Source organism: Heterodontus francisci, chromosome 10, assembly GCF_036365525.1.
Source record: "Heterodontus francisci isolate sHetFra1 chromosome 10, sHetFra1.hap1, whole genome shotgun sequence".
Taxonomy (NCBI): domain Eukaryota; kingdom Metazoa; phylum Chordata; class Chondrichthyes; order Heterodontiformes; family Heterodontidae; genus Heterodontus; species Heterodontus francisci.
In genome coordinates, this window is record NC_090380.1 from 40,517,733 (window position 1) to 40,533,150 (window position 15,418).

Consider the following 15,418-nt stretch of genomic DNA (forward strand, 5'->3'; position numbering starts at 1 on the left):
GGGTTGGCTGACCGGACAGTAGGGGTTTTCATCTGGGATTTCTCCCAAACTTCCTTTAACCTGCCCTCTTGGTCACTTTTTCCCCTTCGCTGTCTAACTTTTTGCCGGCCTCGTGCCTGTCTATCCCTTTCTGTTTTTGGCAGGGATCCCTTACAGTTCACAGCCCTCTGCTGGAGGGTCCGCCTAACACCGGTACAGGACTTAGGGGTGCAGGTTTCACTGTCGATTGGAGTTTCCCCTCAACCTGGCACATGTGGCAACTCCTGCAGTATTCCACCATATCTTTGTGAAGTTCTGGCCAGTCAAACTGTCTTATGCGGGCTTTGGTCTTTCGTATACTGGCATGTACAGCCATTGTAGTCTCATGGGCCCTTCTTAATATTTCTCTCCAGTACCTCTGCGGCACCACTAACTCATGAACTACTGCCTTGCTCTCAGGTTTGTGAGGAGAACTCAATTTCATCATCAGTACCTCATTATTTAAATAGTACAATCAGGGACTCCCTCTGCTTCACTTTCAGACTGGGCAGCTTGTGCTAACTCTCACAATACTGTGCTGACTCATGAGCCTCAGCTAGGGAAAATCTATTTAATTCATTCCCTGGGTCTCCTAACTTTCCAAAGAAAGTCTCGGACAGGCAGATTTCATGGTCATCTGCCTGCTGTGCCAATGCAGTCTCCTCTGGGGGAGCTGGTTTGATCATGGCCTGATCCACTACACATTCAGGGAAACTGCAGGAGTTCCTGTCTCTCTGACCTCCTGCAGTCTTTCTTTCACTACTGGGGGGTGGGGGGAGGGGGGATGCTACCATCTTCACCCCTGCCAGATCATTACCTAGGAGCAGGTCAACCCCGTCCACAGGCAAACTAGGGGCAATCCCTACGCTCACCGGTCCCGGAACTAAGACACACTCCAGGTGCACCCAGTGTGCAGGTATACACTGCTCACCAATACCATTCACCACCATTCTGGTGTTCAGTGCACTCTCTGGGGGAAAGGTCAGGTCTTTTTCCAGTAAAAGGGATCTAGTGCCCCCGGGGCCCTGACAATCACTATGTTTTTGCTTGCTCCACTCGAGGGGTATGGGGTTACTCTCCCTTCAGACACAAAACCCTGATGATCTTCAGGAACCTATTAAATGTTCCTGCACTTGGAGCAGTAGACTTCTTAGGTCTCACTTTTACTGCAGTTAAAGCCACAGCTTTTTCTGCTGTGCTTTCCATCAGGTTCCCGTCTTCGCTGAGCGGGTGTGCCCTGATTAACCTACATGTTTTCCCTTTAGTTTCCAGCAGTCAGTTCTTAAATGCCCTGCTTTATTACAATGGAAGCACAGAGGTCTCCGGTTCAGTCTTGCTCACATCACCTTCCTTTTTGGCTAGAGGAGGGGCCCCCTGTGTCTCCTGCTTTCCTTTCTCTCCCAGGACAGCTTGGGCTCCTATCACCTTCCTACCCTTTGTCCCTTTAGAATTTGTGGGGGAGACTCAGAAAGGTTCTCCCTGGGAAACCAACTTACAAATTAAAGCAAATTCATCAGCCAGGACGGCCGCTTTCCGGGCTCTCTGGACCCGCTGCTCCTCTACATGGGAGTGGGAGAGAGTGTTTAAATTCCTCCAACAGAATTACTTCTCTGAGATTCTCATAGCTGAGCTGTACTTTAAGAGCCCTCAGCCACTGGTCAAAAGCCAGCTGCTGACTCCTTTCAAACTCCAGATAAGTTTGATTAGCTTGCTTCTTGAGGGTTATAAATTTTTGGCGATAGGCTTCGGGTACTAATTCATATATCCCGAGGATAGCATTTTTGGTCAGTTTGTAATTTGATGAACTCTCATCTGACAACAGGAAATAAACCTCATGGGCTTTTCTAATTAGCTTACTTTGTAGTAAAAGAGGTCAGGTCTCAGCTGGCCATTTTAGCTGCCTTGGCAGTTTCTCAAAGGACACAAAAATTCTTCTACATCCTCCTCATTGAATCTTGGAATTAGTTGAGCTAGTTTTAACAATTTTGTACCCAACCATGAGTTATGCTCCTCCATATTGGCCATGCTTTCAATGGGGTTACTCTGTCGCCCCCGAGATAACTCAAACTGATTCAACTCTCTCTCTTCACATTCCTTCTGGAATATTCTTTCTCTCTCTCTCTCCTCAAATTCAAGTTTCCTCTGTTACAATTGTATTTTTGCTAACAAAACCCTGTAGGAGTCTGCTTTTAACCCTGTTTCTGCTTCTTCAGATTCAAGGGAAAAATGGTTGGCCACTAGCCTTAGGAGTTCAGACTTCCTAGCCTTGCCATATACAGTGATCCCACACTGCTGAGCCATTTACCTCAACTCCTCCAGAGACAGTGCTTTTAACTTATCCCAAGTGACTTCATCCTGGCTTGGAGAGCTACTAGCTTCAGCTGCAGACATGTTAGTATTCAAGCACACACAGCCACAAGAAAACCTGTATTGAAATCTTGCTCTTTTTTGCTGGGGAACAATTTGGCTTCCCACTTCCAGTTTCTCTCGGTTGTCTGTGGGTAAAATCCAGGTCAGTAGCACCCAAATTTCTGTTACGATCAGATGAGAAAGGGTCTACGGGTCCCTATCAACCTTCACCTGCTCTTACCGTAACAGGGTTTAATTTTAAACACACGATGTTTTTAGCTCCCCCTTGGTGAATCCTTGTTCACCGCTTTCCAATTACAAGGCAAAGAAACCAGTACAAACAGGATTTCTTAGGTTTAAGGAAGAAAAGTTGAAACTATTAATCTTAAACTCTAATTCGGTTAATGCCTACGGTTACAACCACGCCCCACATTAGCATGCATACACAATACACACATGCAAATAGAAACAGAAAAGAGCAGAAGAAAAATAAAGTGCGAAGGTTTGAGGAAATATCTGAAGAGTTGTTGTTACAGTTCTTCGAGCGCACTGCAGAGTCCTTGATTGTAGGTAGATCTTGCTTTTCGTTGGGGCCCAGTATTCTTCTTAAACCTTATTCGCTATTGGAGACTTTTCTCTCTTGGGGTTCATGTGGCTTTATTGGATTCAGAGGCTTGTGAGAAAGAGATGGGAGCAGACAGGAGAGAGATCTTCTGAGTCCAGGAGCAAACAGCTTTCTGCCCAAACTGTTTGTACAAATTCAAAAAAACTCAAGTTGCCCAGCAGTTTAGTCATGTGATCATGTCCGCTAGAGTATTCGGCCATCTTAGCAGTCAACCTGGAATGTGAGCTCCCCCACCTTCAATGTCTGGTGATCAAAAGTCCATTATGGGTTGAATGTCAGGGAATGGCTGCTTTGTCCTTTCAAACACTGTCTGTCAATATGCAAATGTATTTTCCAGCCATGGCTGATCTGTTCAACAAGTCCTCCCCTCACTCCAGTAACAGTTTAAAATAAATGTTCATGACAAAATTAATGTGCCTCATTTTTGGCAGGTGGGGTCCTAGCATGACAATAAGTTAACATATTCAAAGCAGTTGTTGGGAGAACCAAAGAAAAATGGATTAGTTATGGCTGATACAAAAACAGAAAAGGCTGGAAATACTCAGCAGGTCAGGCAGCATCTGTGGAGAGAAAAGCAGAGTTAACGTGCAGAATTTTACAGTGGGCGGGCAGGAGCTGGACTCCGAAGTAAATGTCGGTGACGAACCCGCTCCTGCCCAGCCTGGGGATCCGTCCCGTATTTTATGGATCCCCAGGCTTGAATTGGCCCGAGGCGGGACTTCCACCTGCTTGATGGAGGAGGTGCCGCCTCAGTGAGTTGCCGACCAATCAGCAGGCCGGCAGCTCTTAGTCTCAGCAGCGCCAACAGGAGCGGTGGCCGCTGCTGGCACTGCAGCCCAGCCGATGCCATGGACCTGAGAGAGTGGGTCAGTTTGGGTTGCCTCACCAGGGGGATTGGTCGTGCCTGGTGAGGCTAGGGTGGTTGTTTGGGGGGAGGTGGGGCGTCTTGGATCCCGGGTGTGGGTTGGGAGGCGGGAGCGGCCCTCAATTGTGCACCCTGTGCCCGACTGCCATGCTCCCCCCGGGGCGCGGAAAGGCTGGCAGCTATCGCTGGGCGGCCTTTCACGTCTCCAGCATACCCGCTTGCCATGGGTAAAATACCCGTGGAGGTGGGCGAGGGCCCTTAAGTGGCTGTTAAGTGGCCACTTAAGGGTCTTGATTAGCCTCGGGCAGGAAGGCCACTCCCCCCCCCGCCGTCCCCTCCCTCCACCCCCCCTCCCCCCGCCTGACCTCCGTAAGCTTGTCCAGAGGCAGAATCGGGGCGGGTAGGCCTCCCGGAGCCTGCCGCTCAATTTTACGCTGCCCCCACACCACCATCCGACCCGCTGGGGCAGTGTAAAATTCCGGCCAACGTTACAGGTCGATGACTCTGCTTTTCTCTCCAGAGATGCTGCCTGACCTGCTGCGTATTTCCAGCATTTTCTATTTTTGTTTTAGATTTCCAGCATCTGCAGTATTTTGCTTTTGTGTTGTGCAGAAATGGCTGATGTTTTATTACATCCTATAATTGTAAAGCATGCAATCATATTTCCTGTGGTACATTATTTTGCTCAGGGAATACATATGACCTGGTATCAACCAATCCAGTAAATTGTTATGCATTGTCAAGTGGGTAATTCCTTAACTTCTTAATTGAAATAGGTGACGATCAGATTTTCTGGAAGCACTGATCAGTGTGACCCCTCATTTGAAAGGAAGATGACAACTGGCAAAGAACTACTTCAATATAACTGCAGTACTAACTGGATTTGGTCAATATTTCACCGACAACACTAGATGTTAGTTGTAATTTCAGACAACAGATCTGTGAACACCTTAACTATGTATGTGAATTGGTATTTTTTTTTTTAAACTTCAACTCATTTTCAACATGAGTAACAGGCATTTGGTAACTTGTAGCCTTCATCAACAATGGACAGACATGTCAAACTGTGAAGCATGCAAGTATCTAGCTGTTATTTTATTATTGAAGAGATTTCTGACATGTCAAGGTAAGCAATTAGCCATTAATTAATGTAGCAGGTAGACATTGAGACAAGTTTCAAAAGGTCACATTCTTTATTAGTATGTCAGCAGTGCAAGAGTGTCCTAGGAGAAAATGTGCAAGAATGGCCACTGCTCTTAGATGCTAATATATTTGACTTACACTTTTAATTTGAAAGAAATAAAATGTTTTCTTTTGTTGTTGGTCAATTAGATCAATATTGCCCTCAAGAGTTAAAAGTATGATGAATGAATTTATTAATTCTAAATATATACTTTATGTTACAATTTCTAGCTTTTGTATTAAGACATATTGTTCACTAACTAACCTAGTAGGTGCACAGAGAAAAATACAACAAGCCACAAGAAGAGTGTCTTAAGCCAAGTTTCTATCAAAGCCAGGATGTCAATGCAAGAATCTGCAATAAAGTTGTGGATGGCAAAGATCTTGCCCATGAGTGAATGGGCATTTTGGAAGGGAATACAAGGAGGAGAAATGATTGTTAATCCACTAGCAGAGTTCAAGGGAGAAGTTGGGTAACTGGGTCGGAAATAAGATTGATGAGGATAAACCCCGAGTGGGAATGTTGGGCCTAGGGAATAGTTGGGGGTGGTTACTCATAATGGTGTAGAACTGGGCCCCTCGATGAGCCCATCAGACAATGCCAAGAGAGACACAGAGGGTAGCTGTGGGTTTACCCAAGGGAGATTCAAACATGAGACAACAGGAGAGTAGGAAGGCAGAGGAGTAGTGATGGGTTAGGATAGGGACAGTGGTGACGGGGGATCAAAATATTCAAGATGAGAGAAATGACTAGTAGGATAACAGAGTGGCAGGAAGGCAAGGAAACAGAAGAAAAGGGACTGAGAAAAGCCAATGGGTGGGTGGGAGGGGGGGTGCGGTGGGAAGGGAGATAGAGGGAATGGGCTTGGGTCCAGAGTGGCAGCCAAAATGCACAAATAAATGGACACAGAGAAAGAAAAGAACGGTTTGCATTTATATAGCACCTTTTTGTGAAATCCCAAGGCATTTTACAGCCAATGAAGTACTTTAGCAGTAGAGACATTATTGTAATGTAGGAAACACAAGTCAACTTGTGTACATTAAGATTCCACAAACAGCAGTGTGATAGTACCAGATAATCTGGTTTCGTGATGTTGATTGAGGAATAATTATTTTTCAGGACACTAGGTCAAATTCTTTTGCTCTTCTTCTAAATAGTGCCATGGGATTTTTTACGTCCACCCGAGAGGGCAGACGGGGTCTCAGTTTAATGTCTCATCTGAAAGACAACACCTCCAATAATGCAGTACTCCCCCAGTACTCAGTACTGGAGCGTCAACCTAGATTTTGCACTCAACCCACAATCTTCAGACTTGGAGGAGAAGGTGCTACCACTGAGTCATGGCTGACACCTAACAGAGGAAATTCAGATTCTATTGGAAAGGATGAAAGGTTGTTATTTGGACATGAGAGGACAAATTTTGATTTGCTATGTTAATGGGCAGGCAGCGTTGCGATTGCAACACCAGCCCATGTGTAGCAGAAAGAGGCCCAAACCAATTTGGTGCTCGGTACTTATTAGCATGCAGCCAGCGAGCCATGAACACCATACGGTCACTCCTAAGCAGCTCACCAGTCAGGAAGGGCAGAAAATTGGACATCTTTTACACAGCCAGCTGTACAGGCCTGGGGCAGACTTGGAGGGTGGGGGAAGTAATCTGGTGGAGGGAGGGTCAGGGTGGATGGTCACACAGGGATGGGGAGCAGGCCACAGTTATTTTGTGGAGCCAGGAGGAGCAGCACTGCTCATTAAAAGAGAAACCTTATAAAACAATGGGGTTGTATTGTTATAGTTCAACATGTCTGTCGTTTGTTGATGGTGGCTATAACTTTCCAATCCCTGACACTGATGTTGGAAATAAGTTGAAGACTTAAAAAAAAATACAAATTAATGTACGTAACTGAAATCTTTCTCACTGCAGCATGACTTTTATGTGATTCTCCATGACAACACTAAGAACAGAACGTACAATGCACTAAGGGATGCTTTACATAGGATGCTCAATTTACTTCATAATACTATGTAATAGAGGTGTAATAAAGTAGTGGACTATTCAATGTAGGTCATTAGGAAAATGAATTCAAAATATATATAACTTTGCAGGGTATCACCCCCATCTTAATTCTTTTACAAATGGGTCTTGTGACAGCCACTTATTTTTAAGCATGGAGGTAGTGGGCCACAAGCAACTTCACTGTTTTAATCAAAGGGGATGGAGAGTGGTGTGCAGAACAATCAAACACTTTCAAAGCTGCGGAGCACAGCAGACCTCTCTGCCTTCTGACATTTACAAGCTGCAAGATTAAATGTCGCAAGCATACTGGCTGACTTTCTTTTCAAAAAACATACACTTGCAAAAGAATATAAATTGCATCCCAGTTATGCATTGGCCTGTTCTGGATGGCATTGATTAGTATTTTTATAGTTTGGATATGTAGAGCAAGATGTAAGAGCAAGAATATGATATGTTTGTTTTACTATCAGGTATTGCTGAATAAATAATGTTAACAATCACTTATTTTACTCTCAAAACCTAAATTTGTATCTTTTATAAAACATAGTAAAGATTTTCAGAATGTTACAACAAAACACAGTCTCATCAGTATGATTATTGGGCTTCATTTTGCACATGTTGATTGCATTGATTAAAATACAGAAGCCTGGAAATGTTATCTGTGAGTTTCATTGAATTTGGACCAATATGTCTGGAGTTGCACCCATCAAAGCTCTATACAGCTGAATCTGCCAGAATTTTGTGCATTCATTTGCTTGTTTGTCCATTGAAGGTTCCCCAGTGAAAATCTCATGAAGAATTGGAGTAATGTGCTATGTTTTCCTGAAAATTAGAGTTAAAAAGACAGGTCTTGCTGAAGACTGCAGCAACAGGTTGCAAGAGCAGCAGTATAGCTGTAACATTTTTGGGTTCACTGTCAAGTGACTGCATTGGATGGCCGATGTTAGTGTCTAATAAGTTCTGTTAATGGATGTTAACAACCTAGTAGTTGAAGGTAATAGGGTGAACAGGTGTTGGGGTTTGATTAGTTAATTGTACTCATATGTATATATAAAGAAGAGCCAACGACTGGCAGGGTGTTGTTAGGAGTAGAGAAGTAAGCTTTGTAATAAGCAAGGAACAGTCTCTACTGAAGTATTCTAGTCTCTGTTCTCTTTGCAAATAGGCTTGGAAGTTTCTCTAATATTGGTAGCAGAGGATGGTTGCATGAAAGTGAACCTTGAAGACTAAGATTTGTTTTCATGCAGGAAATTAGAATTGGAAAATGTATTTTTTTGAGAAGGCTGTAATTGGAGATTTTATTTTTGAAGAAAGATGACTGAAACCAGGTGTCAGGATATGATTTTCCACTGTTTTGTGAAGCTGAACCTTACAATCAATGGATGAATGAAGTTGATCTATGGACAGTGGTTATGTCTTTACCAAAAAGAAAGAAAGCAATAGCCCTTGCACTTTCACTTCCTACCAGAAGCAAGATCAGGGGCAAAGTGTTCTTGGAGCTAGAAGCTCATTGTTTGGATAATCTCATAAAATTTATATGCACGATGACTTATTGAGTACATATGAGGTATGGTTGGATTTTGATAAATTTAGAAAAATGGATGGTTCTTCTGTGGAATAATATGTGATGGAGTTTAACTGACTATATGCAAGGTTGCAGCAATTCTAATTGGAAATTCCTAGATAAGTACTTGCCTTCAAATTGTTGGATTGTGCTAGGATATTGAATATGACATTGAAAATAACAATCTTGTTATTAACCTAAATTAAATTCAAAAAACAGATATGCTTTTTGATCAGATGTCTGGTCCCCTGAAAAATCTTTAGGGGAAAACATTCCTTTCTGGCTGCTTTCATGACACAAATGGGCTCTTCGGCAGTGACAATGAAGGTGGAGGATACAATGCCAGCAGCATTTCAAGGCCTTTCAAATATGGGGCCCAAATGTCAGTATGAAAGGAGAATCACATTCAAAATGAATGAAGATAGAGACCCTTTGGCAGCTATAACAGATGGCAGGAACTGGGCAATTATAGCAGAAGGATGAATCCCAGGAATAACCAAGGGGTGGTCAACAGGGGTTTCTGATGTGATTTGAAGTATCATTATGTGTTGCATTGTCCAAAAAGGAATAACATGGTTTTTGAAATGACACATGATGTGGAAGGTTTAGAAAGTGAGGATAACACTACTGATCAATCAGAAGGAATTGTACTGGTCATGAGAAGCTTCAGTCTGGTAATGTGTCCTAGTCACATTTGTTCAATTGTGCAGTACTAGACTGTGGGTGTATGGCCACAGTATGTGGAGTGGACTGGTTAAGGTGTTACATGTTTCCTTTTAAGTAAAGAGGACTGAAGTAAGGTCAAAAAATATGACACTTCTACCTGTTTCAGTTTTGGAGATGACAAAACATTGAAATCACAAACTCATGGTAATTCTGTGTAAAATAGAAGGGGTAAACTATTTTATTACTACAGATGTAGTATCCAGTGAAATACCTTTGCTGTTAAGTAAACTGTCTATGAAAAAGGCTCTGATGAAAGTAGATATGGAACATGAAGTGATTGTCTTTGGGAAATCTGTAGCTTTGCAGCTTATGCAGTCGGGACATTATTGTATTCCTTTAGCAAGACCTAACATCTATAAGCAGGATGTTAAACTGTAATGGAATATAGGTATAATAGGCTTAAGTAGGTAGCATTTAGATATACTTAATAAATCATACCTTTTTAGAATTAACGATTAAATAAATGGCCAGTTTTCAAGACTCTCTGATGAATGTCTTTAAGAAGGTAGAGTTAAAAAATTTCAAGATCCCTGTCAGAATAAAATTTCTATTGCTAGAGCTTAGAGGATAAACACACACATTGAAATATCCTGTGACATCTGTAAAAGGTAGCCATAAATGTAATTAATTGATGGTTTTGGTAAATGTATGCAGGTTGACCCACAAAGGGTTCAACCTACCATTAAAACACAATTGTAGATAACAAAACAATAAAATGGACTTGCAGGAACAAGAGATCAAGTAAACACAATTATAAACATTTTGACCAGATAAATGCTCAACTTCAAGAGCAGGGGGTTTCCAGTAAAACATTAAGTGGAGATGTTTGTTAATATGACCAAATATGGATCTTGAAAGCAAAAAAACACACTAAGCTAATACCTATATGCTAAAAGATCATATGACTCCTTCGCAACAGTATAAATGAGAAGTTTTGAAGGAAAATTTAGAAGTATTGAATTCCTCAAACAATACCTCTCCATGGTTTACTTGGGGGAATTTAAGGTAAAAGTTAACTTTAAATTTTGATGGATATTCTAAGATTATTTTGCTGTAATATTAGCAAGGTTATACTTTTGGATTCTGTTAGAAATAAGATTGTGTTAAATCTCTTCACAATATTTGATATTGTGATACACGAGTGGGTAAGTATATTACGTGTTAACTTTTATATATTCATTAAAGAATTTAATAAATTGTCTCGTAGCATTCTGTACACAACTACAAGAACCCCATCTCTGCCTCTTTAGGTGGAAAGATACATATTGAAGAGAGTTTCCCAGACACTTATCTAGGATATTTATGACTTGGCCATAATTATTAAAAACTTATTTGAAAGATGGTAATATTAGTTTTCTTTCTTTTTGAAGGAAAGCTAGTTCAATTCTTTGGACCCAAATAAGTGTCTAAGAATTTGTCTGGTTTGAACTTGATTAAAGGAGATTCACAGGGATGTACTCTTGATTTGATTTAGTCCCTATAAGGGGTTAAAGTCATAAATCAGTTCAAAACGAGTAGGAATGGCATCTGGCTGTAGGGATTTAAAGGAGAAAAGGGAAATTATTTCAAAACTACATTGACAGTTTGCATATACCTCTTGTCATAGATTGAAGATTCTGTTGAAAGATGCAGGGGTAATAGATGATGACTACACTAAACATATCGAGGATATCAATGAAAAATGTGATGCCTGCAAAAAGATACAGGAGGACGCCATCACAACCTGTAGTGAGTTTCCCATTAGCAAGGACTTTAATGAAACTGTAGCGATGGACTTGAAGGTGTGGGGTAAAAACAAAAACATATTTCTTATTACAGTTTATAGACATCAGCCAGAATTTTACAGTGGGTGGACAGGAGCCGGACTCCAACGTAAATGTCGGTGACGAACCCGTTCCCGCACAGCCTGGGGATCCGTCCTGTGTTTTATGGATCCCTAGGCTTTAATTGGCCCGAGGCAGGACTTCCACCCACTTGAGGGAGGAGGTCCCGCCTCAGTGAGCTGTGGGCTGGCAGCTCTTAGACTCAGTAACGCCACCGGGAGCGGTGGCCACTGCTGGGACTGCTGCCCAGCTGACCGGGGAGGATGCCATGGAGCCGGGACTGAAAGTAGGTTTGGGTTGCCTCACCGGGGGGATTGGTCGCGCCCTGGTGAGGCTAGGGTGGTTGTTAGGTGGGAGGGGGCGTCTTGGGTCCTGGGTGTGGGTTGGGAGGTGGGGGCAGCCCTCAAGTGGGCACCTTGTGCCCAACTGCCATGCCCTTCCGAGGCGCAGACCCACTGAGATTAGGATGCTTTGGTAGAGACTGTTTATTGCTTGCCGCAGCTTACTTCTCTACTCCTAACACCCCACCAGTGCCGGTTGGCTCTTCTTTATATGTACATCTGAGTACAATTAACTAATTAACACCCAACACCTGTTCACCCTAGTACCTGAAACTACTAGGTATTTAATATCCATAAACAGAACTTAGGCACCAACAGATTCCCCTCTTTTCTTTAAATTAGATACATCGATATCTAACGAAAAAGAGAGACAAAATAATGATACATTTTTCTTTATCTTGCATTATACCATCAACCTTCAACAGCACCAGCTATTAACATACTGTGTATTCCCCCTTTAACAAAAAATAACTTGTTGAGAATTACAGAACGATCTTAACATAAAAAATTTCCACGTTTTCTTAACAGATGAACATACAAACATACAAATTAGGAGCATGAGTGGGCCAGTTGGCCCCTCAAGCCTGTTCCACCATTCAATAAGATCATGGCTGATTTGATTGTAACCTCGACTCCACATTCCCATCTATACCCGATTACCTTTCACCCCCGACCTGTCAAGAATCTATTTACCTCTGCCTTAAAAATACTTAAAAGACTGTGCTTCCACTGCCTTTTGAGGAAGAAAGTTCCAAAGACTCATGACCCTCAGAAAACAATTCCTCTCATCTGTCTGAAATGGGTGACCCCTTATTTTTTAAATAGTGACCCCTAGTTCTAGATTCTCCCACAAGGGGAAAATTCCTTTCCATATCCACCCTGTCAACACCCCTCGGGGTCTTATATGGTTTCAATCAAGTTGCCTCTTGCTCTTCTTTGGCCTTTGAACTTTTTTGGCCAGTATGTAGCAAGGCCAACAAGAGAGCGGCGCAGTTTTAGAACTTAATTTTAGGAAATGAAGATGGGCAGGTGGAAGGAGTGGCAGTGGGAGAGCATTTTGGTGGTAGTGATCATAATTCAGTCAGTTTTAACATAATTGTGGAAAAGGACAGAGTTAGAACGGGAGTTAGAGTTCTCAATTGAGGCAAGGCCAATTTTACTAAACTGAGGAGTGATTTAGCGAAAGTGGACTGGAAACAGCTACTTGAAGGTAAATCACTGCCAGATCAGTGGGAGGCATTCAAAGGGGAGATTCAAGGAGTTCAGAGTAAACATGTTCCCACAAAAAAAAGGGTGAGACGGCCAAATCTAGAGCCACATGGATGTCAAGAACTTGCAGGGTAAGATAAGGCAGGAAAGGAAAGCTTATGTTCGACACTGAGAACTCAATACTACAGAAAGCCGAGAGGGGTATAGAAAGTGAAGGGGTGAAATCAAAAAAGAAAATAGGAAAGCAAAGAGAGGGCATGAAAGAATATTGGTAAGCAAAATCAAGGTGAAGCCAAAGATGTTTTATCAATACATTAAGAGTAAGAGGATAACTAAGGAGAGAGTATGGCCCATAAAAGACTAGAAAGGTAACCTATGTGTAGGAGCGGATGATGTTGGTATGGTTCTGAATGAATACTTTGTGACTGTCTTCACAACAGAGGGGGACGATACAGATATTGTAGTTGAGGAGGAGGAGAGTGAGGTTTTGTCTGTGATAAATATAGGGAGACAGGAAGTATTAATGGGATTAGAATCCATGAAACTTGATAAATCACCAGGGCCAGATGAAATGTATCCTAGGCTGTTAAAAGAAGCAAGACCGGAAATAGCAGAGGGTCTGACCATAATTTTCCAGTCCTCACTGGATATAGGTGTGGTGTCGGAGGATTGGAGAAATGCTAACGTCGTACCTCTGTTCAAAAAGGGAGCGAGGGATAAACCGAATAATTACAGACCAGTCAGTCTAACCTCAGTAGGGGGCAAATTATTACAATCTATTCTGAGAGACAGGATAAACTGTCACTTAGAAAGGCACAGGTTAATCAAGGATAGTCAGCATGGATTTGTTAAGGGAAGATCTTGTTTAACCAATTTGATGGATTTTTTTGAAGAAGTAACAAGGAAGATAGACAAGGGTAGTGCAGTTGATGTGGTTTACATGGATTTTGGCAAGGCTTTTGACAAGGTCCCACATGGCAATTTATTTATTTTTTTAAAATAAAATCCCATGAGATCCAGGGAAATGCAGCAAGGTGGATACAAAATTGGCTCAGTGGCAGGAAACAAAGGGTAATTGTTGACGGGTGTTTTTGTGACTGGAGGGCTGTTTCCACTGACGTTCCGCAGGGCTCAGTACTGGGTCCCCTGCTTTTTGTGGTATATATTAATGATTTGGACGTAAATGTAGGGGGCATGATCAAGGAGTTTGCAGATGACAAAGATTGGCTGTGTGGTAGATAGCGGGGAGGCTAGCTCGAGGCTGCAGGAAGATATTGATGGTCTGGTCAGATGGGCAAATAAGTGGCAAATAGAATTCAACATGGATAAGTGTGAGGTGATGCATTTGGGGAGTCAAACAAGGCAAAGGAATACACAATAAATGGGAAAATACTGAAGTGTAGAGGAAGTGAGGGACCTTGGAGTGAATGTCCACAGATCCCTGAAGGTAGCAGGATAGGTTGATAAGGTGGTTAAGAAGACTTATGGAATCCTTTCCTTTATTAGCTGAGGTACAGAATATAAGAGCAGGGAGGTTATGCTGGAACTGTATAACTCATTGGTTAAGCCACAACTTGAGTACTGTGTGCAGTTCTGGTCACCTCATTACAGAAAGGATGTAATTGCACTATGGAGGGTACAGAGGAGATTTCTGAGGATGTTGCCAGGACTGGAAAAATGCAGTTATGAGGAAAGATTGGATAGGCTGGGTTTGTTCTCCTTGGAACGGAGAAGGCTGAGGGGAAATCTGATTGAAATGTACAAAATTTTGAGGGGCCTGGATAGAGTGGGGGTGAAGGGCCTATTTACCTTAGCAGAGAGGTCAGTGACGAGGGGCATAGATTTAAAGTGATTGTTTGAAAAATTAAAGGGGAGATGAGGAAAAACTTTATTACTCAGAGGGTGGGAGGGATCTGGAGCTCACTGCCTGAAAGGGTAGCTGAGGCAGAGACCCTCAACTCATTCAAAAGGAGTCTGGATATGCACCTCAAATGCCACAATTTGCACACTATGGACCAAATGCTGGAAGGTGGGATTAGAATGGGTGGATAGTTTTTCGGCCGGCACTGACACGATGAGCCAAGTGGCCTCTTTCTGTGCCTTAAACTTTCTGATTCTAAATTCCAGTGGGGATAGAAGTCCAGCCTGTTTTGTATACCCAGTCTCTTCGCAACTTACCTGTCTACCTATTTTTGCAAATTTAGCAACCGTACCTTCGGTCCATTCATTTATATAAATTTTAAAAAGTTGAGGCCCCAGCACTGATCCCTGCAGCACACCATTTGTTACATCTTCTCAACCAGAAAATGACCCATTTATGTCTACTCTCTGTTTTCTGTTAGCTAGCCAATCTTCTATCCATGCCAATATGTTACCCCCCACACCATGAGCTTTTATTTTCTGCAATAACCTTTGATGTGGCACCTTATCAAATGGCTTCTGGAAATCTAAGTACAATTTTTTTTTTTAGATTAGAGATACAGCACTGAAACAGGCCCTTCGGCCCACCGAGTCTGTGCCGAACATCAACCACCCATTTATACTAATCCTACACTAATCCCATATTCCTACCAAACATCCCCACCTGTCCCTATATTTCCCTACCACCTACCTATACTAGTGACAATTTATAATGGCCAATTTACCTATCAACCTGCAAGTCTTTTGGCTTGTGGGAGGAAACCGGAGCACCCGGAGAAAA